Source organism: Protopterus annectens, chromosome 2.part1, assembly GCF_019279795.1.
Source record: "Protopterus annectens isolate FY-2018-M chromosome 2.part1, PAN1.0, whole genome shotgun sequence".
Lineage (NCBI taxonomy): Eukaryota > Metazoa > Chordata > Ceratodontiformes > Protopteridae > Protopterus > Protopterus annectens.
The window spans coordinates 376,194,933-376,222,038 of NC_056729.1; the positions used below are offsets into that span (position 1 = coordinate 376,194,933).

Here is a 27,106-nt window from a genome sequence, read left to right on the forward strand (position 1 = left end):
ATGGGGTGAAACTAATTGTTATCGAAAGGGCACATAGAGCACTGAGAGAGGTACAAGCTTCTAATATGCCTAGACCTGTATATGCTAAGATATTGAACTTCCAAGATGTTAGCAAAATACATTTTACTGCAAAAAAGAATGGTGGCTTTGTTATGTGGAAAAATAATAAAATATCTCTGTCTCAGGATTTACCATTACAAGTAAGGCAAGCTAGGCAGTCTTTATCTGCATACTGTAAATTTCTGATTGACAAGCAAATTAAATTCCAGATGAAATACCCTAATGTGCTTACATTTATGGTGGATGGGATTAAATACTCTGTTTCTACTAAAAACGAGGCAAAGAGAGTGTTTCTGAAGGTTTTTAAAGTTTTACCTGCATCAGAGGGCTGAAAGAAACTTCCGTTGAGACTGGCATGCTCCTGAGGTTAGATTCATTATGTACTATACTTCGAGGCTTAGGTAATCCTTTGTTCCCTGCTTAAGTCGTTTAGGCCTCTGTAAAAGCAATAAAACTGTTTGTTTGCGATAATCCGAGGGTCTGCTGGCTGTTTTCCGAACTTTTATGACCTCTACGAACTATTTTCGTTGAGTGGTAAACAGGAAATCCCTTGAATGCAGCTGAGAGTGTGGATTTTGATGTAACACTTCCTGTGCTCCGGCTGTGAAAGTGGTCCCCCGTCGCGAGTATTATTGACGGTTTCCTGGCTTGAGAAGCTGAAAAAACTGACATAATGTGTTAATGCTTTTTTTAACAAGTTAATAACATTAGAATGTGTACCTGAAGCACATAATAACATATGTTTCTCCTGTTTCTTTTTCCTTATACTTATAGTTTTGAACCAAATCATATTTTTACACTATATGCAGTGGGTGCAAGGTTTAGCACTGTATACATGAATATAAATAGGTAAATAGTGGCTATTGGGTGGTGTTAATCAGACAACTAATGTTAGTATAGTTGGGAACTAAAGCATGCAACTGCAAAACTCTGATAATTGGTAGTTGCAGGCACTGTGTATGGTACAGAATTATAATGTGGGATGCATTTACGTTTTTTTTTTTGGTTTTTGTTTTTGTTTTTTTTTTCTTTCTTTCTTTCTCTCTCTCAATAAAAATGGTATATAAATAATGATTGTGACAAAAGAGGTATTTGGGGTAGGAATAAGTAGCTAGTCAATATATTAAAATTTTTCTTTAAATGTTAATGGAGATGGTAATGGAGATTTGCTTAATTAATAGTTGGAACAAAAGCTGTAGAGCAATAGCAGTGTTTGTTAGGGAATGTTTAGTTTAGACTTTGTAGTAGCTAAGTTAGAATATATAGGTTGTAAGTTTAGGAAATGTTTTAAGTTTTATTACATGAAGCTTTCAAATATGTTTGTGTTCTTAACCTTGTTTATGTTTTCTCACATACAAGACCTATATAAGTCCTGGTCCAGGGGTAAAGTGGGTAAGCACTGGTTTGGGACGGGATGTAGGAAATGCTTCCAGATTATGTTTAGTATGCAGTTAGTACATATCAATTGGACAATTTCCCTCTTATACAATTATTGGATACTTAGACCTGTGAATGTGGGAGTTAGTCTCATGGAACGTTAAAGGGCTCCAGAACTTGAAGAAGAGGAAGCTGTTGCTACACATATTGCTACAGGATAAAGCACTGTTTGCATTTTTACAAGAAACACACTTGTTGAATGATCAGTGGGATGATATTAGGAAAAAGACATGGATCAGAGCGGTAGTGGCATCAGAAGGTAAGACAAACAGTGCTGGAGTAGCTATAATTATTAAAACTCAATACAAAGACAAGATTTTAGACTCTAAAGTTGATCAAAATGGGCGATGGTGTTATGTTATTTTATTGGATAATGCATTGGATAAACCTCTTTTACTTTTAAATATATATGCACCATGTAGTGACCAACAAAGTTTCATAACATCATTATATCCAATCTTAACACAATATGATGGTTATTATTTTATTGTGGGTGGGGACTGGAATACTTGTCAAAATCCAAAGTTGGATAGGTCTTGTCCACAAAGAGCATTTAATAAGCAGGCCGGGATAGCATTAAATGACTTCAAGGAAGATTTTCAATTATATGACCCCTTTCGTTATGCACATAATATTAATAATGCAAATAAGTATACCTTCTATTCACCATGCCACAAAATGTGGTCTAGAATAGATTTTTTCTTGATATCCAAAGCATTAATGAATTTGGAATCAGTAGTGGTTATACATACTCGTTATCTATCAGATCACTCAAAAATTTTGTTAAGTTTTTCTAAAGATTTAAAAGATACAAGAATGCATAGAGGTTACAATTGGTCATGTAATCCAAATCTTTTAAATAAAAAGGATATACTAGATGGAATTGTAAAATATCTGAAAGGCTTAACAGGTAGGATGAAGCTTCAGAAACATACTCCTGATATTGAATGGGCAGCAGTTAAATCTCAAATTAGAGGATTTCTTTTGCAAAAAGCCTCATATTATAAGAAAATGCAAAACAATGATATTCAAAAGCTAGAAACAAAAGTAAAGCTACTTGATAAAGAACTGATTCAGAATTTTAATGCTCAAACAGAGAAGGAAATGTTGAAATGTCAAAGGGATCTCTTCTTGCTGCATAATAGTAGATTAACACTTCAGGAGCATAGGTGTTTAGTGAAATATGCCAATAATGTTCAAATACTGTCAAAAGCATTGGCAAGGATTATAAATCAATCAAAAACAACTGTACATATTTCTGAAATACAATGTAATGACACAGTGTATTCTAAAACTGAGGATATTATTGATATTTTTGAAAAAATCTATACCAAGGTATATGAGGGTCAAATTGATAGGTCTATACATAAACAGAATAAAAGATTTTTGCAAAAAATTAACTTTCCAAAATTAGAAGAGAGTCTGCAAGGTGATCTGATTAAACCTATATCTCCAGAAGAAATAGTATATGTAATTCAACATATGAAAGTACATAAGTCACCAGGTCCTGATGGTTTGACAGTTGAATTTTATAAAGAGTTTGCTGATAGTTTTGGTAAAATATTGTCTCATGTATTTAACTATATAATCAGAAATAAAATTAGTGATCCTCACCTTAATGCGTCAAAAACAATCTTTATACATAAAGCTAATTCAGACCCCCAAAGCCCGGACAATTACAGGCCAATAGCATTAATAAATGTGGATATGAAAATTCTATCTTCCATTATAGCATGTAGGTTAAAAAAGATTATGATACATTTAATTTCTAAGGAACATGCTGGATTTATGGCAACTAGACAAACTAGTGATAATACACTTACACTACATAATATGATGATGTATGCTAAACAAAACAACTCTAATATTTATGCCCTTATAATAGATGCTCAGAAAGCATTTGATAGAGTGGATATAAACTTTTTGTTTGATGTGTTACCTTATTTCAACATGCCCCAGGAATTTATTCAGATACTACAAATATTATATAGTAATCCGTATACTACGTTATATATTAATAGGAGTTATTCTAAAAGAATACAGATTAAAAATGGTACACGGCAGGGTTGCCCTTTGTCCCCCTTATTGTTTAACCTTTATTTGGAACCTGTATTTTTATATATTAAGCAAAATTTGTATCATAATGCACCAATACTTTATAGGAATAAATTATTAATGTCGGCATTTGCTGATGATCTTATTATTTATTGTACAACCCCAATTTCTGATAGTGAAAAGATATTAAATGTTATAAACAAATTTTCAGAAGTCTCTAATTACAAAATTAATTTGGAGAAAACTAGTATTTTCCCGTTAAGAACCCCTAAACCTTTTTCATTAATGTCCCTGGTGGGGAAGATAACATGTAAAGAAAATATCAAATATTTGGGTATTAGCTTCTCTACGGATAATAAGGATTTTTATAGTAATAATATTAAATGAGTATGGGAACAAATAGTAGCTGATTGTGGCAGATGGAGGAATTTAAGACTACCGGTATTGGCAAAAGTATCAATAGTGAAAATGAATATATTACCACGAATGTTGTATATCTTTAGGTCTGCTCAAGTATCAATTTCAAAGACAGTTTTTAAACAAATTCATAAAGATCTAGCTACATTTATTTGGGAGCCAAAGAAAACTAGAATATCGTATGAGAAATGAATGACCCCGAAGAGTAGAGGAGGACTTGAGTTACCGAATTATGAAGTATACTATTTAATTGTGAACGCCAATATGAGTTTAAGAATTGCTAACTACGATGTAACTAGTACAAAATGGATACCAACTTGGGTGGTCTTGAATTGCAAGCATATTCTAGATTGGAATATAAATCCTAAAGCATTACCCTTTTTGGGTAAAAATAGTTTGATAAAGTATGGGATTATGGACCACTTAAAAACATATGTGTTATCTTTGCAAAATTTATTCCAATCAGTAGACATGTTGCAATATATGATGGTTTTTCAACCTTTCCATAGGAATCCTAATTTTAAACTAAATAATCAGTTGATTGATCTTAGTAAATTCCCATTAATAGTTAATTTGACTCTGATTGATGTTTTTAATAAATTTAATTTATCGGCTGCACAAGTTAGACAGGAATTGAACCTACCTAAGAGTTATATTGTTATAATGAGACAAATCAGAGAACTTGCTCTGAGTCATTTTGAAAACTTTAAACCTGTAGCCGGAACTGTGGATAAATGCTCTTAATTGTGGCAGGCTCTCCAACAGGAGGTCAAATTTATAACAAGAACAAATAAATTAATTAAAGATTTAAAATTCCAGGATAAAATTCTGTTGTCAGGGTATTGGGTAAACAAAATGACAGTAGCAGATAATCAGGTATTAAAAGCAATTGATTTAACAATAAAATCGGTCTCTTTTCAAAAGTTGATGTATACGCAGTTGATGATTTGGAATAATGCTTATTATACACGTCTTAGGTTACATAAATTCAATCCTAGGAATTCTCCATTTCCATATTGCACAAATCAAACAGCGGATCTTCTTCATATGTTCTGGAGCTGCAAGTGTATATATAAACTTTGGAACTCTCTTAGAACGCAACTACAAAAGATGGGTTATCAAAGTTCAACGTTATCATGAGAATTTATGATTCTACATATTCCTCCAAGAGAGCTCTCTAGATCACAAACTATAATAGGTATGAATATTTTTTTTGCTGATGAAGTTGTATATAGCTACAAATTGGTTAGAACCAGACAATACATCATGGGATAATTTTAAGCTTGTGGCTATGAAGCATATATTAGCACATAAATTACTCCTGAAACAAAGTAACAAAAATATTAATAACCCGAAAATATGGGAAAAGGTTTTTAATATTATATTAGCATAATACTGTTATTAGGAATATATTAAATTTTGGATGTATATGTGAAGGAAATAATGTTTTGGAACCGTGTATGATATGTATGGACGCAAAGTACTTCTACAAATGTTTTGGCTATGTTTTTTTTTTTTCCCTGGTGTTTTCTTTTTTGGAATAATGACGATTTTCATATGGAAGCATTTCGTGTAGATATTGTATATAGTTTTGATAGTAATAGTAGTGAATTATGCATGTGATTTTTATTGTATATGGAAAATATATATCAATAAAAATTTATTATGGAAAAAAAAAAAAGAAAACGCAAGAGGCAGAGGTGATCTGCAAAAGTTGGCAAATGAAATCACTTGCAAACAACAGCCGGGAGAAAATGAAAGGGGCAGAGGTGGTCTGCAAAAGTGTGGGGGGGAGGTTCCCCTCCCCCCACACTCTATGGTTCTGGTACCCATGGCCTTGAGACATATCATGCAGATCTCAATAATCCAGGCTGCAGAGAGCTGAATAAGCGACTTTTCTTGATACTAAGTATATTTTTAGCATTTGTAGCATTTGTTTGTGTTGTTTTGTACCTGTGTTTCTGCCTGTTTTGAAAAAAAAAAAAAAAAAAAAAAAAATATCTTTTGTTTTCCTGCTTTAGTAGTTCCAGTTTCAGAGTTGCTGATTGCTGGCTTTGGTTGTTTATTCCTGTGTACTGTTTCCTTGCCTTATTTGGGGTTGGGGGGAAGCTACCTTCCTTTTTGCTAGTTTAGTTTAGTTTAGTTTAGTTGTTGCTGGCTTTGGGGCTGGGTTGTAATTCCTGTGTACTGTTTCCTTGCCTTGGGGGGGGGGAAGCTGCCTGCTTTACCAGTGGGGGGGATTGGGCTGCTGCCTTTCCAGTTTTTTTTTGAGGTTTGTTCAGTTAACTAGTAGTTATTGATGGCGTTTTGGGGCAGTTTCTAGCTTTTCCAGCCCCTGGTATAAAGCGGCGCTAGCTAGCCGTAGCATCGATTTAGAAGCGGAGCTGCCACACATCTTTTTTCTAATTTAGCAGTCTCACCTACCCCCACCCCACCTGAAATAAAAGACCACAGTAAAGAACTTCAAAGAAGAAAACACCTGGAATTCAATGTGTCTGTTACCTCTGCCTCATGATGCAGGAGGCCCCGGCCAAACAACAAAACAACTACAGCGATGCATCTTCTACTACGCCTTCTACCAGCACCTGCTGACTGCATGGATAAGGCAATCCCAAACAAAAGGAGACTTTTTACCACACAGCAAGCGTCCCAAACTCCCAGAAATACGACACTGATAGTGTAGGACAATTGACTGGCTGACAGTTGCAGTGCAGCTAGCTCCCCCCTCCCCCAGAGCAATATTCTCCCAAAAATGGGTGCAGCCCCAAACATCCCCAACAAATGTCTCCAGAGCTCTCTCCAGTCAAAAACACAGCATCCATGGGGACCATGGGGTGTCCCGGCTGGTGGTGCTCGACCGACTTAATGAGCTCAAACCCACAGCTAGGACACAGCTGTTTAATCAAAGTCTTACCTTCTGGATACTGGATACGTACTCCAGGAGTGGCGCACTGTGGTCCCACTCCCACTTCACGGTGCCGGTGCAGACTGGAAAAACCTGGAAGTATTGACGGCAGCTTGACACAAGCCAGCCATGAGGATAGGAGGATGGACCATAATAAAATAAATAAATAAGACATAGGGAATTTGCAGACTTTGGATCCAAGTTTTGGGCTTTGTCAAAATGCAGATCATTTTTTTAAACTTGGTTTTTTTTGAAAACAGTCACCAAAGCCATTGATGAGAGGCAGTCCATATAGCCTACCTCGATCTAAGGCTAAAACCTTCGACCAATACCCCCCAGGTATGAAATTGAAAAACAATCAGCAAATGTTAACCCATACATCACAAGATGGGTTTGCAACTGGGCTGAGTGACAGAACCCACAGGGTCAGAGTTGCTGAAGCCATGTCAGACTCAAAGCCTGTCACAAGTGGTGTCCCAGGACCATATTGAGCACAATGTATCTGACCTAACACTCTGGCAGCTGGAGAGGCCAAAGGAGAGGCCAAAGTCAAAAACAAGGAAAAAAAAGGGTAAGGGTCTCAACACTCTGAGAACTCAAAAGACTGCTCCGAACCACGCTCACCGCTGCTCCGCTAACTTGCCCCAAACCTACAAGGCACACATGTCAAACCCAGATTTGATGAAGACCACCCAAAAATCTAGATCCATCAGAGCCACATGGGCGGACATCAGACTTAATCGACTTAACTTAATAACTAGGCTGGCGTGGAGGGATTCATCACCCAAAGACTCTCTATGCTGTGCAAGGAACAAAATAATGAACAGTGAGCAGAGGGCTGGCCTTTGGCTGGAGAAATTCAAGAAAATAATGGAGGGGAGATCGCAGATAATATACCCCAGGAATTACCTCAGGAAGTGTCTGCTAGAGCAAATCACAGCAAAAAATAAAAATGTTCCCCCCCATACAAAGGGTGGCGTAAGCCACAAAACAATGGGCTAGGCTTATAAATGCCCTCGGGCAGATAGCCTAGTATGAACCTATGAACCTATGAACCTATGAACCTATGAGGACAGCAGTTACCACTCTGTGGAAAACTGACTTGCACAGGAAACTTTAAAGCATTGCTTGAATGCATTGCAGAAGTGGACTCTGTACTCACAGATCATTTACAGGAGGGTCTATGAAATGCACTATACACCAGCACAATTCAAAATTAAATTATTAATCTTATTGTGTTACAGATCCAGAGAAAAAGTTTAAGTAGAGTTAAAGAGGCAAAGTTCTTCAGCTTAATCACTAATGGAACAACTGACATCTCCCATAAGGAGCAAGTGACTCTGGCTCTATGTTATGTTCAGAGAAGTGGCGGAAATATAGAAATCTCTGAAGAGTTCAATGAATTTGTGGAAGTGTGCAACACCACAGGAAAAGCCTTAGCTGATCTCTTCCTACAGAGGCTCACAGCATGGGGTGTGGACAAGGAGCTGTTGTGAGGACAAGGCTGTGACAGAGCAACATGTCTGGCCATTTTAATGGTGTGCAGGCAAAAATTCTAGCCCTTTTTCCAGAAGCTGTGTACACTGCCTGTAAAGCACACAAGCTCATCACTGCTGTAGTTCATTCATGAGCAATGTGTGATTCACCTGTAGGAAAATAATTACAATGTTAAATTCATCCGCTAAATATCACAATGAGTATTTAGCCCACCTTAAGGATTCACACAGTCCCTATGTGAGGATGAAGATGACAGAAGTACCTCAATTCAGGCACCTGGCAACTCTTGGTGGATGAATGATATTGATTGCCTGCACAGCTTCAAGAATAAATATGTTATCCTTGTCACCACTTTAGAGAGTATTGCTGAGTGTGACAAAGATACTGATAGATATGTGTACTCTGCCACAAGACTCAGTTTCATTGCAGCTCTGGTTACAATGGATTCTGTGCTTGATATGATTAAGACACTTCAGCTGTACCTGCAGCAGGAACACACTGGCTTGATTCAGGCTTGTGAAGAAGTAAAACTCGTCAAGCAATGAGATCAAGTTTAGACAATTCTTTTTCAGAGCTGTATGAAGAACTCAAACAGCTGTCAACCAGTCATGGTAGAAGAAAGTGTTACAAGAATCTGTGGAAGGCAGACTCAAAGAAGTAACATTGGTGCTGCTGACCCAGAGGAGTACTATCAAAGGAACATGCTCATTCCATTCCTGGATCATGTCATAGGTGAAATAAAAGACCAACTTATAGAATGCTGCCCACGCTTCATTGCACAGTATCTGGTGCCATCCATGCTGCATGCTTTGGAAGATGATGAGAAAGTGGTGGAATTGTACAAAGCACACAAGACTGACATATCCAGACTGTCCAGTTTCAAAAATCAGTTTAGCTGATGGGTGAGCAAATGGAGAGCAGTTGCACAAAACAAGCTGCCAACTACAATCATTTCAACCCTACAGCAGTTGACCCCAGCATTTTATCCAAATATAAACAGTGCATTAACAATTCTGGACACCATGCCAGTGAGTGTTTCCTCTGCAGAGCAGTCATTCAATGCTCTACAACACATTAAGACTTGGCTACAAAACACTATGTCTAATGCATGTTTAAGTGGGTTGGCCTTGATGCACATACATAACGACATCAATGTTGATATCACACATGTGCTAAAAGACTTTGACCCATGTAATGATGGCCATTTTAATGACTTCCCAAGGTGCTATAGCAGACCATCACGATGATGGCAGGTGGATAATCATGGCTGGCTGTACATTGGCATGTGTTGACAGTATGCTGTGGATAAGTCCCTTTTGACTGGACTGTGGCCTGCTTGGTGTGAATGGTTTAGGCTACAGTTGCCAAATGACATCAGAATCAGAGCAGCCATCAGCCCAGCCCAAATGGCTTCCCTTTAGACTGGATTGTGCGCTGCTTATTGCGAATGGTTTAGGCTACTTTTTTAAGGTATCAAAACCAGAGCAGTTAGCAGCCATGTGGTGGTGAGTACACTTTTGTGGGGTTGGTGTGTGGTGTTGTGACTAGACCTATGTGTGACTGGCTACCTTGATGGCAGAAGGGCTTGTTGCAGTGAATGGCTTATGCTGTTTCCCCCTGTTGACTGGATGGTGGGTTGCTACCTGTGAATGGTTTAGGCTGCTATTAAATGCATCTAAACGAGAGCAGCCAACAGCCCAGCCCAAATGGCTTCCCTTTGGACTAGAAATGTGGGCTGCTTATTGAAAATGGTTTAGGTTGCTTTTTTAAGGTATCAAAACCAAAGTAGTCATCAGCTCCCAGCAGCAATCACTATTCACTGTGGTGTGAGGTGTGACTGGACCTCTGTGGGACTGGCTGCTGGCTTCCCCTTTTCTGGCTGGTGTGTGGTGGTGTGCATGGACTGTTGTACAGTTGGTGTGTGGTGGTGTGAATGGACCTTTGTATGACTGACTACTTTGAAGTGATAGAGGGCCTTGTTGCAGTAAATGGCTCAGACTATCTCCCCCTGTTGACTGGATGATAGGCTGCTACCTGTGAATGGTTTAGGCTGTTATTAAATACACCTAAATCAGAGCAGTCAACAGTCCAGCCCAGATGGATTCCATTTGAACTGAATTGTGGGCAGCTTATTGTGAATGGTTTAGGCTGCTTTTATACTATATCAAAACCAGAGCAGTTAGCAAATGGTGTGTGGTGTGAGTGGTGTGTGGTGTGGATGGTGTGTGATGTGGTGCAGTGCAGTGTTGGTGGTGTCAATGTGTTTTGTGTGTGTGTGTGTGTGTGTGTGTGTGTGTGTGTGTGTGTGTGTGTGTGTGTGTGTGTGTGTGTGTGTGTGTGTAGACAGACTAAACTGATGTGGTCTTGTTGCAGTGGATCGCTACTAAATCTCAGACTAAATTCTGGCAGGATAGCATATATCATGGGGGGAATGGATGCATGGGGAGTAGCAGTACCAGACCTTACAGTACAAATTGAAAAAATGTCTACACTCCTGTTTCAGCAGTACATATTTCAAATAAATTAACCTTCATTCTTGACAGAAGTACATCTATATTCTTCTTGTACATGTTTTTTGTGTGTGTGTGTAAATAGTGGCAATGTCTAAACTGAAGTAGCTTTGAAGGGAAGAGTGTTCCAGCAAGCTGGGGCCAGTTTAATGAAATATCTTGGATTGGTCATTAGTTAAGTATTGAAGTCTATTAAGTTTCAGGCCTTCTTTATTTTATAATGTACACCTGGGTTTACATTGAGATTGTTGTCTAGAGGGGGCTGATACTTATCACCAAGAAGTTGTGAAAGTAAGAGTTTAACAAGTTGTTGGCCCTACCAGAGATGGGAAGCTATCTGGCTTTCTATAGTTGAGTGCTGCACCCTGTTATTGGCAAGATTTATAAATCTCAAGATTTTATTTTCTCTAGTTTGTAATAAGTTGCTTACTTAGATGTATTGGCGGAGGGTTAAGGGTTTAGCCTTAAAGCCTTAAGGTACAAGGTTTGAATCCAGCATTTAGAAATGTTATTAATACATGTTCTTGTCTCAGCCTGGTGGACCTACTCTGAATTTGGTGACTTAGCTAGAGACCTGGAGTGAATCTGAACTAAAGCCAAGGCATCTACTGTGATCAGCAAAAAATAAGCTTATTTTAAGCTTGCCTTGTACTTTTTTAACTTTATTTTGCTTAGTTGTTGTTTCATTTTTTGCTGCTGTTGCTGCTGGACTGTTTTTTTCTGCACTTTGAAATCCTAGTACTTCTGTATTTCATAGCATAGGCTAGATTCAGATCTGCTGAAGCTAGGCTGTTTTGCATAAATTGAGCACTAAAACCAGACATCCTACATTAAGAACACCCTCCTGTACCCGTGTAGCATAAGTGTGCAACCCAGAACCCATCTGAGTTGGGGATTATTTGAATAAGGCTCAATTTTGGGCTCTCCCATTGCCTAGTTTGTGTTAAAATGGTTTAACTTTGCTTGTGTTGAAGCATCCTGTTTGTGCGGTTTTGTGCTCAGTTTGGCAGTTGCTCATTGTTTGGTGACTCAGCCAGACACATGGAGTGATTCTGAACCAAATCCAAGGCATCCACTGTGATCAGCAAGAAATACGTATATGTTAAACTTGCATTGCACTTTTTTGAACTTTATTTTGCTTAATTGCTGTTTCATTTTTTTGCTACTGTTGCAGCTGTGACTGTTTTTTTCTGCACTTTGAAATTCTAGTACTTCTGTATTTCACTGCATAGACTAGATTCAGATCTGCTGAATCTAGGCTGTTTGGCATAAAATAAGCACTAAAACTAGCCATCCTGCATTACGAAGGTCATCCTGCACCATTGTGGCAGGTGTGCAGCCCATGACCCACCTGAGATGGGGATTGTTGGAATAAGTCTCAGTTTGGGCTCTCCCTTTGGTTAGTTTCTGTTAAAACGTATTAACTTCTCTTGTATTTAAGCACTGCATTTGTGCATTTTTGCACTCAGTTTGGTGGAGCTTCTCCGAGTTTGGCAATTAAGTCAGAGACCTGGAGTGATTCTGAATAAATCCAAGGCATCCACTGTGATCAATAAAAAATAAGTATATTTTAAGCTTGTATTGCACTTTTTTGAATTGTATTATGCTTAATTGTTTCATTTTTTGCTGTTTCTGCTGTGACTGTTTTTTTCTACACTTTGAAATCTTAGTACTTTTGTATTTCATCATAGTATAGGCTAGATTCAAATCTGCTGAATCTAGGCTATTTGGCATAAAGTGAGCACTGAAACCACCCATTCTACATTAAGAAGGGCCTCCTGAACCCTTGAGGCAGAAGTGTGCAGCCCAGGACCTATCTGACTTGGGGATTGTTGGAAAAAGGCACAGTTTTGGGCTCTCTCATTGGCTAGTTTGTGTTAAAACTGTTTAACTTTGCTTGTATTTAAGCACCATGTTTGAGAGTAGCTAAGCATCACATAACAGGGTTTAGAACTGCCATGTACAGATGCAATTGAACTTTGCTTGTATTTAAGCACCATGTTTGAGCATAGCTAAGCATCATATAACAGGGTTTAGAGCTGCCATGTATAGACGCAAATGCTTAGAAACAATTTTCTCTTGATGCCTGCTACAGAATCTTCCTTACACCCTTACCCTTCCACAGAATAGCCACACTTGTTAGTCTCACTAGCAAATCTAGCCCCTCCCCACTAGTCACTAGCCCCTCCCCACTAGTCGCTATATCGTATACCTGCTATAATGGACAGACAGTTTCCCACCATGATTAACCCATACATTACTAGATGGTAGCCAACTCGCTCACTGACAAAATGTGCACTGTCAAAGTTGGGAGTCCACCTCCACCAGTAGACCACTTACCAGTGGCGTACTGCAAAGAAATGTGTTGGGCCCTCTACTGTTTGGAATCTATTTCTCTGAAATCCAGGCAAAGGTAAATGGCCTGTGGCTTACCAAGTTTGCAAATGACTATAATCTGGGCACAGTCACAGAGTCCGCCAACAATGTCAACATATTTCAGAAAGGGCTGATGCAGACAAATGATTGGTGCCAAACTCACAGACTAAAACCTAATGCAGAAAAATGCCTCATTATTCCCCTTTGGTAAAAAAAAATTAGCCCGTTAATTATGATATATATAGTACCTCTATAAGCTCAAACTTAGTGGTGTGAGACTTAGGAAACAGGTTGATGGCAATCTAAACTTTGATCACCATGTGTTGGTAGTGGTATGAAAAGCATTCTACATTATGCATCTCAATAACAGGGGCATTGCATCCAAGACCAGAGAAGTTATAGCTCCACTGCACTTGACCCTTATTAGACAACTGATTTAGTACAATGCTCCTTTCTGCATGTACCTTACCAGACACTTGCAACAACCTGAGAGACCACAGAGGTTTCTTACCAAGAGAATCCATAGCCTACAAAACATGACATACCTGGAAAGACTGAAAGCCTTTTTACTGTACTCTGTATCATGCACGCTGCTGAGAGGTGACCTGTGCCTGGCCTACAAAGCAGTCTTGGAGCCTGCTCTATTAAAATTGCTACACATCCACATATCAAATGTGACAAGAATAATTCACTCACTCCAGGGATCTCAACCTAGCCTGTGACATTAACAGAACATGCTGGAGAGACAGATGTATCTCCCAGCGATTACCTGTACTCTAGAATAAGCTACCACTCTATGTAAGGCAGAGCTCCTCAATGACCCTATCCAAGCACAACCTTAATCACTAAATGGGTGACCATAAATTCATCTCAGGGGTGGCACCTATGTCCCTCGTAGACAGGGGAATTCGATACTGATCACAGAATTGCTCTGCTAACAATGACTCTCTAAATATGGTCAATAAGGGTATTCGGGTTTTTACATGGATAGGCTTGTAAAGACCCTAGGGCCATTAGCCTAGTAACTTCCTATGAACCTATGAATATCGTACAAGGAAAGACATTAGGGAATATTGAAGGTGTCAGCTTCAAGAGTCAGAAATCAGCTGTTTAACATTACTTTAGCATTGTGCTACATCATGGAGAGAATATCTGGTTCCTCAGGACTGCACAGGAGAGAAAAGAGGAGAGAAAACCAGCACCACTCGGGAATTTTATGATATAGCCCATTTCCCTGAGGTCCTGGGATTCCTAGACCACACAGACACACATATTGTCATCAAAACCCAATCTGGTAAATTTTATTTTGCATTTTACACCATGAACACCAATAAATATCTGCTAAACAAAGTAATGCAGTCTCACAATGAAACTAGACTTAGCATTAAAACTTCTCTGCCCTTGAAACTCACATTCATTGAAACAGCATTGAAACCCACATTCAAAGAAAATACATTTTGCCAGTGGCAGATAAAGATTAACTTTGGGCTGTTTTCAAATCATAGGCCCCCTTACACATGAAACATACATGTGCTCTTTGATACACCTTCCTGATTGTATTAAATTATATTCCTGTACAATACAGTATAGTTGTTAGAGAGCATTTTAAATTTATTGTTTTGAGCATTTTTCCAGTAAACAATGAAACAAAATGCATGCACCAATAATAACAAAACAGCCCAATTCATAACATTTCCATCATAAAAGTTTACTCAAACTTCTACAGTACACCAGTATTAGTAAATATGCACAATCTCTGAACTAGTAAAAGCCATCTACATAATTCCACATTAAAGAAATCTGTAACTAATGAAGAGGCTGCTGCTAGCAAACAACTTTATATTTCATGGCTTCATCTACAAATAAAGTGCCTATTGCCCTTGAGGAATAAATTGCCTATGTTGCATTAAAAACAATGATACGCTAGTAATATTGCAATAGGGAATGGATGGCAAACTGACAACAGGTTCATAGTTACTACTAGATATCTTGGCCAAAATGGACTACAGCATCCACCCCCTTTACAACACAGTACAGTATCAGCAATGCATCTACATACTGTGGAAGAAGAACCCACAGCCTTCTGCATCAAAAGCAAGTACACTACCTGTTGTGCTATTAACAGTACAAGCAGGAAATGTTACTCCAATGATATTTTTTACAGTTTTTATTACTTGCTGCAAAGCCTTATGATTCCTTGATGTACTATTCTCAAACCATACTATGATAGAGTGGGATAGAATGCTCTCAATTGTACATCTGTAGAAGTTGCTGAAGATAGTGTTGGACATGCCAAACTTTCTCATCCTTCTCAGAAAAGACAAATGCTGCCGGCTTTTTCCTGTCAGGCCTGTGACATTATGAGTCCAGGTGAGGTCTTCAGAGATGTTAATGTCAAGGAATTTGAATGTGCCCACTCTCTCCACCTCAGACTCACCAATATATAAAGGTAAATGCTGCCGTCTATTCCTCCATGCATCAGTAATCATTTCCTTCATTTTGATAGCATTAAGAAAGAGGTTGCTATCCTGACACCACTTCACAAGGCTCTCCACTTCCCTCCTACACTGACTCATCAACCCTGGAAATCACAACAATGATGGTTGTATCATCCACAAATTTAACAAAACCAGTATTGTGTTGGGAAGCCCAACACAATCATAAGTGAAGAGTGTGTACAGCATTGGACTCCAAACACAGCCCTGTGGAGTTCCTGTGTTTATTATTAATATTATTGATTTGGAGATGTTGCTCCCCAGCCTAACTGACAGTGATCTACCTGTTACAAAATCCAGGACCCAATTACAAAGAGTAGGTGGCACGCCCAGCATGGACAGCTTCTTGTTGCACTTAGTATCACAGTAATGAAAGCTGAACTATAATCAATAAACAGCAATTGAGCATAACGGTCCTTATTCTTCAGATGAGTAAGAACTGTGTAAGCAATGTTGTACTGACTGCAACCATTGTCAACCTATTTGGTCTGTATGCAAACTGTAGTGGATCCATTGTATCAGACAGGAATTGACTTACAATGATTCCATTGAAGCATTTCATCACTATGGGAGTCAACGCATCCAGTCGGTAATCATTCAGGCAGTTGGCGTTTCCCTTTTTCGGCAGTGGAAAGGTAAGATATATCAGCCAGAACATCAGCAAGCATAGAAATACAGATTTTGAGTGTCCTTCCAGAAATTTTTTTGGGGACAGCTGTCTTCCAAGGAGTTATCCTCCTCAAGGAGTTTACCACATTTGCTGGTGATATTATGAAAGGTTGTGGTACAACTTCACTATCCCTGTCTCTTGTGGAAATACCCGTTAACTTAGTATTTTGAATGTCAAAGTGGGCAGAAGTATGTAATACAGAAGAGCAGGTGGTCTGCCTATATTTATGTTGCCTTAATGTGTCACGATGGGCACTGCAATAGATTTTTGTTTTGTGCGCCATACTGTATAATATGGGACTGTGCAAACAGATGGAGGAGAAGGTAAACATCTTGGCAGGGTGTCTCATACCAACTGTAACATCATAAAAAGAGTAGATTGAATAGTCAGGAGAGGGACATGCAGCAGCAGTACCACAGCTGAGGCAGGGATGGTGCCACGTATTGCAGTTTTTACAAAAGATGTTGTATATGGACCACAACTATGTGCTATGACTCAGGCAACACAGAACAAAATCATGCATGTGTTATCACACCCAGTCTTTGTGCGTTAGTACATAGACTTGACAAACTGTGTATCAGACATCACCATGCCCACTAATGTTAAGGGGAGGCCATACATCGTAGTCATTATCACTTGCACACGTGGAGAGAAACAATGACAAGTGACTACAACACTATTAAATGGGATAAGATCATGGGAGATGAACACAGTAGCCACTTACTCTGGAAGATGTGGGGAATCAAGAATCACATCTTCCAATGTTGAGGTAAAGCTGCCACAGCTTGACCATTAGTTATGCTGACTATGTTGACTTGTGGTGTGTGACTGAACCCTGACATCCAGACCGTGCTACAACCATGGCAAGCATGGCCTGTGGAGGTAAACCAGATGGCAGTTGCAATGTATCTCATGGAGGCATCTATGGAAACAATTGTTACCACTGATGACCACAGCAGTATTGTGTATTCCCTGTCCCAGTGCTCCATGTTGCTGTACTTGTAGTGCATGTTGTCCTGCAACCATGGGACACACTCACCATCTCTGCAACATTGTGGGTAGTAGCCATCTGTGCCTGGATCACTGGTCTGCACTCCCACTGGTTAATGCCAAATATTGCAATTATAACAGGGGTAGTTCTGGAGTCACAGTGATATCCACCGCCCCACCCAATATCTGTCCATAATGATGACTATTAATAATCAGATCTGGTGTTCATTTTGGATGGTGTGTGTGCTGGGACACAGGTACCGCCTGTAAGAGACACTTGGGTAAAAGACATCCATCATGCCTTGATGACATCTTGTGCTCAGCCCTACCTCTGCATGGGTACTGTAATGGTGGATGAGAGTGGCCTCCTCACTCTGTAGTGTCACAGACAGTGTTACTGTGTCATCAAACAATGCCACTTGCACATTTACATTATTAGCCACATGTGCCCTGCTGATATCAATCCTATGTTGACTTGTTGTGTTGAACTCTCCATTACTGGTACCTGTGAAAGCAGGAACACATATGACAACATTGTCCTCACACACATACGCCCTTTTACCACCATGTGTATAATACTACACATTAAAATACAATTGTGACATGCTATGTTGGGCACAGCTTGCTGTGCAGGCCTTTGCAGCTGTAAAGAAAAGGTGCCTGGAAGGCTAGATATGCAGGTGGGCCTTGGCCAATCTATTCCTTCAAACATGCAGTGAAATGGGCTATAATGTATGGTAATAAGCATTGCTAACCCAGGCCTTCTCTGACTAACATGTAGGTGGTTAGTGCCAGCCCATCGCCTACATACAAGCCACTCTTGAGTATAAGGGACCAGTCACCCTGGCTGTTGAATGATACCAAGCACTCATCAGTCTCAGTGGGGTCTTAACGTGTTATTATATAAATCATTACAGAAATCATGGAAAATATAAGGCAACTGCACCATATGGTCATTTATGCCTTGCCAGGACCCACCCTTAGGCCTTACCTTGCTTTTTCAATGAGCAATAGGCCAGTCATACTGGGGGAGAATATGTGAATATCCATCCGATTATATAACTCTGGGGTCTCTCCAGCTGCCTAATATATGTATACTATGAAGGGCATGATCAGTGCAGAATGTAGTTGTACAATGACTTCTTTGGATCTAGAAGAGATGATGTTTGTAATCTACTACATCATCATGTTCTAACGTCTCTTACAACATCTTCATTTTTAAGTGATGTATGGAATAGTTTACCAAATGCAAAAATATTGTTCCTGTAAACATTTAGTTTTAGTTAATTTTCTAAGTACTAGCTATTAACTTGTAAGTTCAAGTTGTAGTTTCTGCATGTCAGAAGGGGATTTGAGAATGTCACCCAGTTTGCAATAATCATAAAACTTGGTTAATCAGAAATCTCTTGGAGAGAAGTGAAAAATATGTAAAATAGTGGAGGTGTGAGCACAGATCCCTGAGAGGCTCCTCTAGTTACTTTCATGCTCTCTGAGGATGGACCTGCCACCCAACAGTGTCATTTCTGTCCCTCATCCAATTTATCTACCTAGCTACCCAGTGATCAGTTCAGGACACCCATAGCTTGTTAATTATATTAGCATGTTGTATGTAATCAAATGCTTTAGTAAGGTCAAGATATTCTATATGGACAACACACCTGCTGTCCATAGCTTATGTAACTGTTGTGAAGAACTTTCAATTCATCAGGCGCAATCAAACCTTAAAGTCAAACTGCTAAGAATCAAGTTTTTTTGCTTTTTAATACTGTAGTCTAGCAAGTCAGTTATAAACCATACCATGGCCTTGCAGATGTGCCTCTTCAGGCTAATGGGTTTGCAGTTTCTAGGGTCTGGGTGGGGCTGCATCATAACTGAGAGCCATACCTCAGGGGAAAAAGCCAGTAGCTTTAAATAAGTATGAAGCAAGAGTGGGTGTAATTTCTCAATTCCCTGATATAAGTAAATAAGGATTTATAATTATTCTTAGCTACTAATGCTAGTCTAAACATATGGAATGTCTTTGCTTTTCCGATGGTATTTTTCTGCACCTTCAGTAATTTTTTGCTGTTGACCTTGATCTGTGGTTCTTTAGTTTTGCTGTATATAATAAGTTTTTTTTTCTTGCATTTTATGGTTTATGTACGTATGTGGACTATCAAACTAATTTGCTCTAAAACTTTGCATTTTGTTTGGTTTGGTAGGAACTATTTAGTACATTTATCTATGTGAGTGTATATTTGGACGTTACAGTTATACTTGAATTTTGAGATCTCATCATAGAATTGCAGGTGGTTATTAAGTACATTCAAAGTGATAAATGTGTTGGTGGTCCACTTCTTATTGCGGACTTGCCTGCAAAATGCCCCATATATTTTCTTTTGAATGGAGTATCTTATCAGTAACCTTTTGTAGAACCTGTCGCAGAGTCCTATCATGGCCATCCAGAGCATTCACATGCTGCACACAAGTCCCTATGAAATCTGGTCCCAGTAATGCTTATGCCTAGAACATCTGCAGAAGGGAGGCGCATTCTTTGTTTGTGAAGGGCCTGAAGTAGCACTTCCTTCTAATGGGTAGTGAATATTTTCAGGTATTGCCTCCCTCAGGTGGTCATGCCAGTATATGTACATTTGTGAAGGAAATATGTCAGTCAGTGAGTGTGTGTGTATGAGTGCACAAACGCAGGCACACACACACACACACACACACACACACACACACACACACACACGCGCGTCCACTGCATATGTGTGTGTGTGTGTGTGTGTGTGTGTGTGTGTGTGTGTGTGTGTGTGTGTGTGTGTTTTGCTGTGGAATTCCCATACCTATGAACACATGCCATTCTTACGCACCTGTTTATCCCCCACAGTTACTGCTATGCACAGGCTCCTCCCTTTTCAATATTTTAGTCTTAGCCACAGCCTCCCCACTTCACACACTTGTGTATCATCTGCACTTAATGATATGCACAGCCCCCCAAATTACATAACATAGCCATGCCTCAGTATATAAAACTGGCACCCAAAAATCCCTGCTGTGTGTACTTTACTAGGTTTCCATTGTACAATGTTATCCCCCCAACAGCCACAAGCAGATGGTGCAGTGTCACAACAGTGCCTTAGGTTCATGGTTACACCTTGACCATGCTGCCTACCTCAGTGTAACCAACATCCATAACAGGGTTTATTATTTTTCCTGTGGTACTTTGCCAGGCCAGACTCCTTGCTTAACTCTGTGAAGCTGTAAGCCTAAAACTCTTTACTGAATGTCTTCTATTTCACAGTTATAATGTAGCAGCAGTGGTGTACAAAATGGCAGTGATGTTTAATATCATGCTAACAATGGCTAGTCAGCACATCAGTTATGCTAATAAAGCTACTTAGCACCACTGTTTTTGAATTGCTGCCATAATGCAATGTGCTACAATATGTGCTGTCAATAGTTGTACATGTCATTGTGATTATAAAGTGTGTAACCAGTGTGCTCTTGAATGCAAAATGTGTACTCTCATTTCATTGTGGTCCCGGTCTAAGAGCAGACAATGTCACCATGGTGAAGTACTACATTATGTGACAGATAATACAGTGCATCTGTGCATATGAGGGTACCGTTCCACTCTTTATGTAGAGCTAACTGAGTGACTATGACATAGTGATGGTGCACCTTGTGTTGGGATGCAAAGCATATCCTGGTCTTCCATACCTAATGGAAAGCTGGTGCAAGTTCTACAGGCAACTCTTTGAGTTATTGATGGGATTTTGTGATAGTCGACCCCATCTGTCTTCATCATCTCCCATGCAGTGCTTTGGGATTTCATGCGAGCTTGCAATATCATGTTGATGACCCTGCATGTCAACATATTATGGTGGTCTGTTTGTGCCCATACACAACAGTGACATCTGCAATGAGGTCCTACCACACACTGTCAAAAGCCACTGTCAGCTCTGTCCTTGCTGAGAATGTATCTTCCATGTGCATGCAGATCATTCTTAAATACATTCACCTCTGACAGAGAAAAATTATCAAAATGTTGACATTGCTTCTGTGCCATTTACATTACTGTACTTGGGATATGCAACTATAGTCAGTGCCAGAGCCCACGTATGTCTCCCAGCAGCTGTAGCAGTGCTGCACCAATATGTCCCCAGTGATTGCAATACATGGCATGTCTGCTGCATGTGGAACAGCCTGGCGACAGACTGTGGTGTAATATGTGTTCAGCAATCTGACTATGCAGACCTGAATTCAAACAAGTAACACAGGCTTATGTGTCACATACATATCTGCAGCCTGTATCAGTTAGGAAGTCCATTTTTCCCCACCACACTCCTTCTCAATGCATATCAGATGAACTCTTAAAGCAGAGTGTGTGCAGTCCAACCCATTCCTGTTTGTCTTTGTCACCAACCATGATGGTTATTTCGATAATCATTACCTGTCAGCTGCACATCTGCTGAGTGACTGAAGGATGGACTTGTGCCCTGTCTGATCGCATTCCTTATTATAAACTCTACTGTGCTGTCCATCCTACTGTCTGCAGGTTGCTGCTGAGTGATCAGCAGTGAGTTATTATGATACAGAATGTATTAGGGCAGAGGTGCTGTTCCATGTATGATGGGTGCAGCTCTTCCCTCTCTGTGGCCATGCCTATTGTGAGCTCACTAGATAACATTATCTTTGGGCCATATTGCATTGTCATGCTGCTCATCAATGCATGTCATCTGGCTTCTATCAGATATCAACCTGGCAAGTGGCTATGGCATTTAGGAAGGCTGCCATGTGGTGCAACAGGAAGACAAAAATCTCTGTTCACCTGCTAGATATGCACCACCAGGAACACCTACTGAGGGACTCATATGAGGGCACTTAACAAAATGAATGCCTGGAACTGTTTTGCCATGAAAGTGAGTGATGCCACAGCATCACCTACTCTGTCAACATCAGTAGAGTTGCCTGAAGTGGAGCCACCCTGACCTTCTCTGCCAATGGGAAGAGGAGGTTAGGGAGAGGGAGCCTGAGTTATACAACAAGTATGACACCTGGTAATTGCTTTTACAAAAGTAGGTTGTATTGTAAACCTGTTTGTAATTTTGATGACCATGGGTATGCTGCCTCAGCTGCTTAGCTGCTCTTGCTTGCAATGCTGCTAATTAATTTCATCACTGGTTATTGCTGTTCTTTGCATTATGTGTAATATAACTTACAATGGAAGTGCAACAATGCTACTGCCCTTCTTTTTTCTAAGTATTCCTGACAGTGAACTGATATTGCAAAATGGGCCAACCCTGAGTGTGACACTTCAAATAAGGGTTTAGGTCTCTGCTTTGGTTCATTTCCAGTTAGCATCATTCAGTCCCTCGTGCCTGTCTAACCATTATATAAGTGATGCACACTGTCCTTGTTAGTCTGAGATATCATAATGTTCAACTGCCCATTCCACTGGCCATGACTGTGTCAGTTACACCTGCCATGGGCATCCTACTGTCAGTCTCTTATGTAATTATGCCCTTAAGTTGATGAATATTAGGGTGCAGTATTACCTCAGGTTTAAGTGTACCATGTATACTCATGTTGATATTCTGTGGTGGGTTATACAATGTCTGCTGCCACCCTTTGCCATGTATCCTGGCATTTTCTACCAGTGTATCCTACCGGCTCTAAACTTCCTTAGAGTTGTGCTATTCATTTGTTGGTTTGGGTTATTTCTGCTAAATTTCAGTGTCCATTATATTCCCACTGTTTGACAATCATACACTATGCCACTGGCATACACTGCTGACAAGGTTCCTCCCATTTTAACCCACCCTGTAGTCCACATAGTTGTATAACAGGTAAAACCCAGGCCTGTGTATCACTTTTGTGGGATGACCATTAAAAATGTCTGGACTAGCAAAGCCACATCTTGAAATGTGGAGACTGAATGACAAAAATCCAAACTTGCATATATTAAATCTGAGATTGCCAGTTCTTGGACTATTCCCTTTTCTCTGAGATATAACAGTCTCCTAGTTGGTGTATATTTAAGAGTTCAGGGGTTATAGGGGGGGTTTGCTCTCCACATCTGGGGGTGCAAGGAGACTTCCTGCACTTTACAAAAAATAACAATTTTCAATATTCACTCTTCTCCTGTATTTTTATTCTTTTGCTTTCAGTGTTTTTGGACTCAGTATTGAAAGTCCCAACATTTCAGTAAAGAACCCTTCTGCATTGCCATTGTTTAGCTTACAGGATTTTATCCCTTCCAAAGCAGGTACTGCAAAACTGGTGTAACACATCCTAGTAAACATTGCTTTGTTTTTCTTTTTATCATCATCATCTTCTTAATTGTATGCCTTCTGCTGCTACTTCTTCATAGTATCATAGGAAGTTACTAGGCTAGTGGCCCTAGGCCCCTTACAAGCCTATCTAAGTTATACCCTTATTTCCATGATCAGCACCAATTGCCCTGTCCATGAGGGACACAGGTGGAATCCCTGGGTGAATTTATGGTTACCCATCCAATTGTCCAGACTGTGTTTCAAAGAGGGCCAATGAAGTTCTCTGTTTGACATGAAGTGGGAGTCTGTTTCAAAGGTGTTGTAACATCTGGGTAACAAATCTGTCCCTCCAGCAGGTTCTATTAATGTCACATACCAGGTTATGGTCTTTAGAGCGGGTAGCCCATGTACCATTTGACTTATGGATATGCAGTATTTCCAATAAAGCAGGATCAAATATTGACTTATATGCAAGGCATAGATCACCTCTGAGTAGTCTCTATGAAAGAGAATAAAGTGACAGTGATTTAAGATGATCCACATAGGACAGATGCTGAAGATCTTCAATTTTCCTTGTGAGGAACCTTTGTGGTCTCTCCAATTGCTGCAGGTGCTTGGAAAAGTACATATCAAAAGGGGCTTTGTACTCAGTTATTGGCCTGATGAGAGAAGAGTACAGAAATGTTAGAACTTCTTTTTTTCTGGATGCAATGCCATTACTTATGAGGTGAGCAATATAGGATGCCCTTCTTACCACTATGGAGATATGGTAATCAAAGGTAAGGCTGTTGTCAACCTGTGTGCCCAGGTCTCTCGCCACTGAGTGGGTACTTAAGATGTTGCTATTGATGTGGTACCCATCTAATGATATAAGGGTTGATACCTAGCTGAGTGAGATTATCAATGATGCCTGAGTGGGGGATAGTGTCAAAAGCCTTGTCTAAATCTAGGTAGGCTGTAAGCACAGATTCCCCCTTGTCCAGGGAGTCAAAGGGAGTACAGACTGCCCATCAAGGAGTATCACTTGATAGCCCTACTAAGTCACCTATCAGTGGCACAAGAGCGAGAGCAAGTTTTTGTTAAGTATTTTTTGTTGTTCTTACAGGCATGCTGCCTGCTACTGCCAGTATGTAGGTAGATTATTTTTGCTGATGAGTGTATGCAGCCAGAGGGATGCCTTTGGCATATGAAGCACTTTTCCTGCTTTGAATGTGTGACTATTCTTAGTGGACAATAATACATCATGAAGGATGGTCATCCATACTAATGTGGATGCTTCAAATCACTCTGTGCAGAGTACTGGGAAACCTGCGGTGAATGTATAGTTGTTGATCGTGCCCAAATGACATACAATGGCCAGCACACGCATGCTAGAGAGAATGACTTCTTCATGTGCCCAGTGCAAAACCTCCTTGTTGGGATGCCTCTTCCACCTAAAGCAAGGACAGATATGCTGCTCAAAAATGTGCAGTCTTGGTGAAGACATTCATGCCTTGGATTCTGAGGATCATAGGACATATGAATTTACTACACTATCGACCCAGAGGTAATTTCAAGCCTAGCCATTTCATCCCAATGAAATACCATAGATATGCTAGCAATACCCATGACTGCATTTAGTAATGACTGCCCATGTCCAGGAGGGTTATGGGTGCTATCCCTGGTAAGAATTTATGGTGCCCCATCTACTCATCCAGGTTCCTTTTGAACAGTGTCACAGAGGTGCTTTGTTTCACATGAATTGGTAGCCTGTTCCAAAGATGCTGCAGTCACTGGGAGACAGACCTGTTCCATTTATGTTGCAGGCCATATTTAGGTCCCTGGAATGGGTAGCTCTAGTCCCATTTGATTTACGGATGTGCAACAAGTTCATTAGATTTGCGTCCGAGATTGCTCTGTAAGCCAAGCATAAAGTTCCCCTAAGAAGTCTATACAATACAGAGTACAATGACAGAGAGTTTAGTCAGTTTGTGTAGGGCATGTGATGGAATCCCTTGATCTTATTTGTTAGAAACCTCTGAGGTATCTCCAATTGATGCAGGTGCTTTGTACGGTACATGCTGATTGGGGCATTATGGTCAATTATGGGCCTGATTAGTGTAGGGCATAAAGGGATTATAACTTCATTAGTTCTCAAGGCAATGCCTTTACTAATCAAGTGCGCTAAATAAAAATCCTTCCTTACTACAGTAGACACATGGTGGTCAAAGTTAAGGGCACAGTCAACTTGTGATTTCATAGCCTAGGGTGCTGTTGATTTAATAGGGTGAAGGGACATTGTTTTTGCCAAAGGGAATGATGATGCATTTCTTTGCATTCAGTTTGAGACTCTGATAAAGACACCAGTCTTTGGTCTGCATAAGACCTTCCTGGAGTATACTGGCATTATTTGAGATTCAATAATTACACCTAGTTTGCAGATGTCCACAAACTTGGTCAGCCACAACTCCTTAGTTTTGGTCTTCTGACTCTACATTTCAGTCTGCAAGATCACGAGAGTATCAAAGAAGCAGGCACATGGGAAACAGCAGCAGGTCAGCATATCCATGCAGACAGTTGCTGTTGCTATTTCCTGCTCTCAATACAAATTCCCTGGACTTTCTCGAAGTGCACATGGTACACTCTCTCATAAAATACGATCAGATCAAGAAGGCCAGGAGGACCATGAAGAATGGATGGAGCATGAGGGTTACATGACCCAACTGCTTCTCAAGCTTGGAGACCAAGGCATATTTCAGCGACAAAGTGAGTATAACAAGCAGAATGAACCCTGAGTATCTGAAAAGGTGGTTCTTAATAAACCTGAATTCAAGAGCAGTAGTTCCAGTCCTTGTTTTGTAAGTAAGAAATACCATTCAGGTATGTACCAGCCATTGTCAAAGGATGGTCAGAGGGGTCTCTGGATATGGTAGCCATCCAGACCCTGCTAGCAGTGGAAAGAGCCAAGATTTGAACCCAGAACACAAATCTTCTGTTTACAACCATGACCACCATACACAGTGGTATTAAGGTTCAATGGAATACTTGATGGACCATGCAAATGAGGAAGATTACTGTTAGAGACTCCATGGATTCTTTGGCTTTCTCAAATATCGCAAGTGCTTCAGTAGATAGTGAAAGCAAAGAAAGGTCTTCCTTCTATTCTCTGCAAAATTTCCAAGACCTGGAAACTGAAGACAGTGAGAAGGTGAAAAGATGAGCAATATGGAAAAGGACTAATGAGGGCTATTGTGGAGAAACAGCTTGACAGCTTAGTTTGACCCTTGGAGTGCATCTTCACATCCACATGGTCTCAATCACCAGGCCACCAGTGCCAGGGTACAATCACAAGGGTGGTCACAGAGGTAACTGAGTTCTGTTTGGTTACGCCAATGTTTAGCTTGTCAGTCAGTCAGTCCTCACTATATCCCGTCCCCCATCATGGCGTTCCCTTTCCT

The 27,106-nt window shown here is 40.0% G+C and overlaps 1 pseudogene; it reads left to right on the forward strand.

Annotated features, from left to right (window-relative positions):
- Positions 1-8,979: 8,979 nt before the first annotated feature.
- Positions 8,980-26,868, forward strand: LOC122794847 (annotated as a pseudogene).
- The last annotated feature ends 238 nt before the right edge of the window (positions 26,869-27,106 follow it).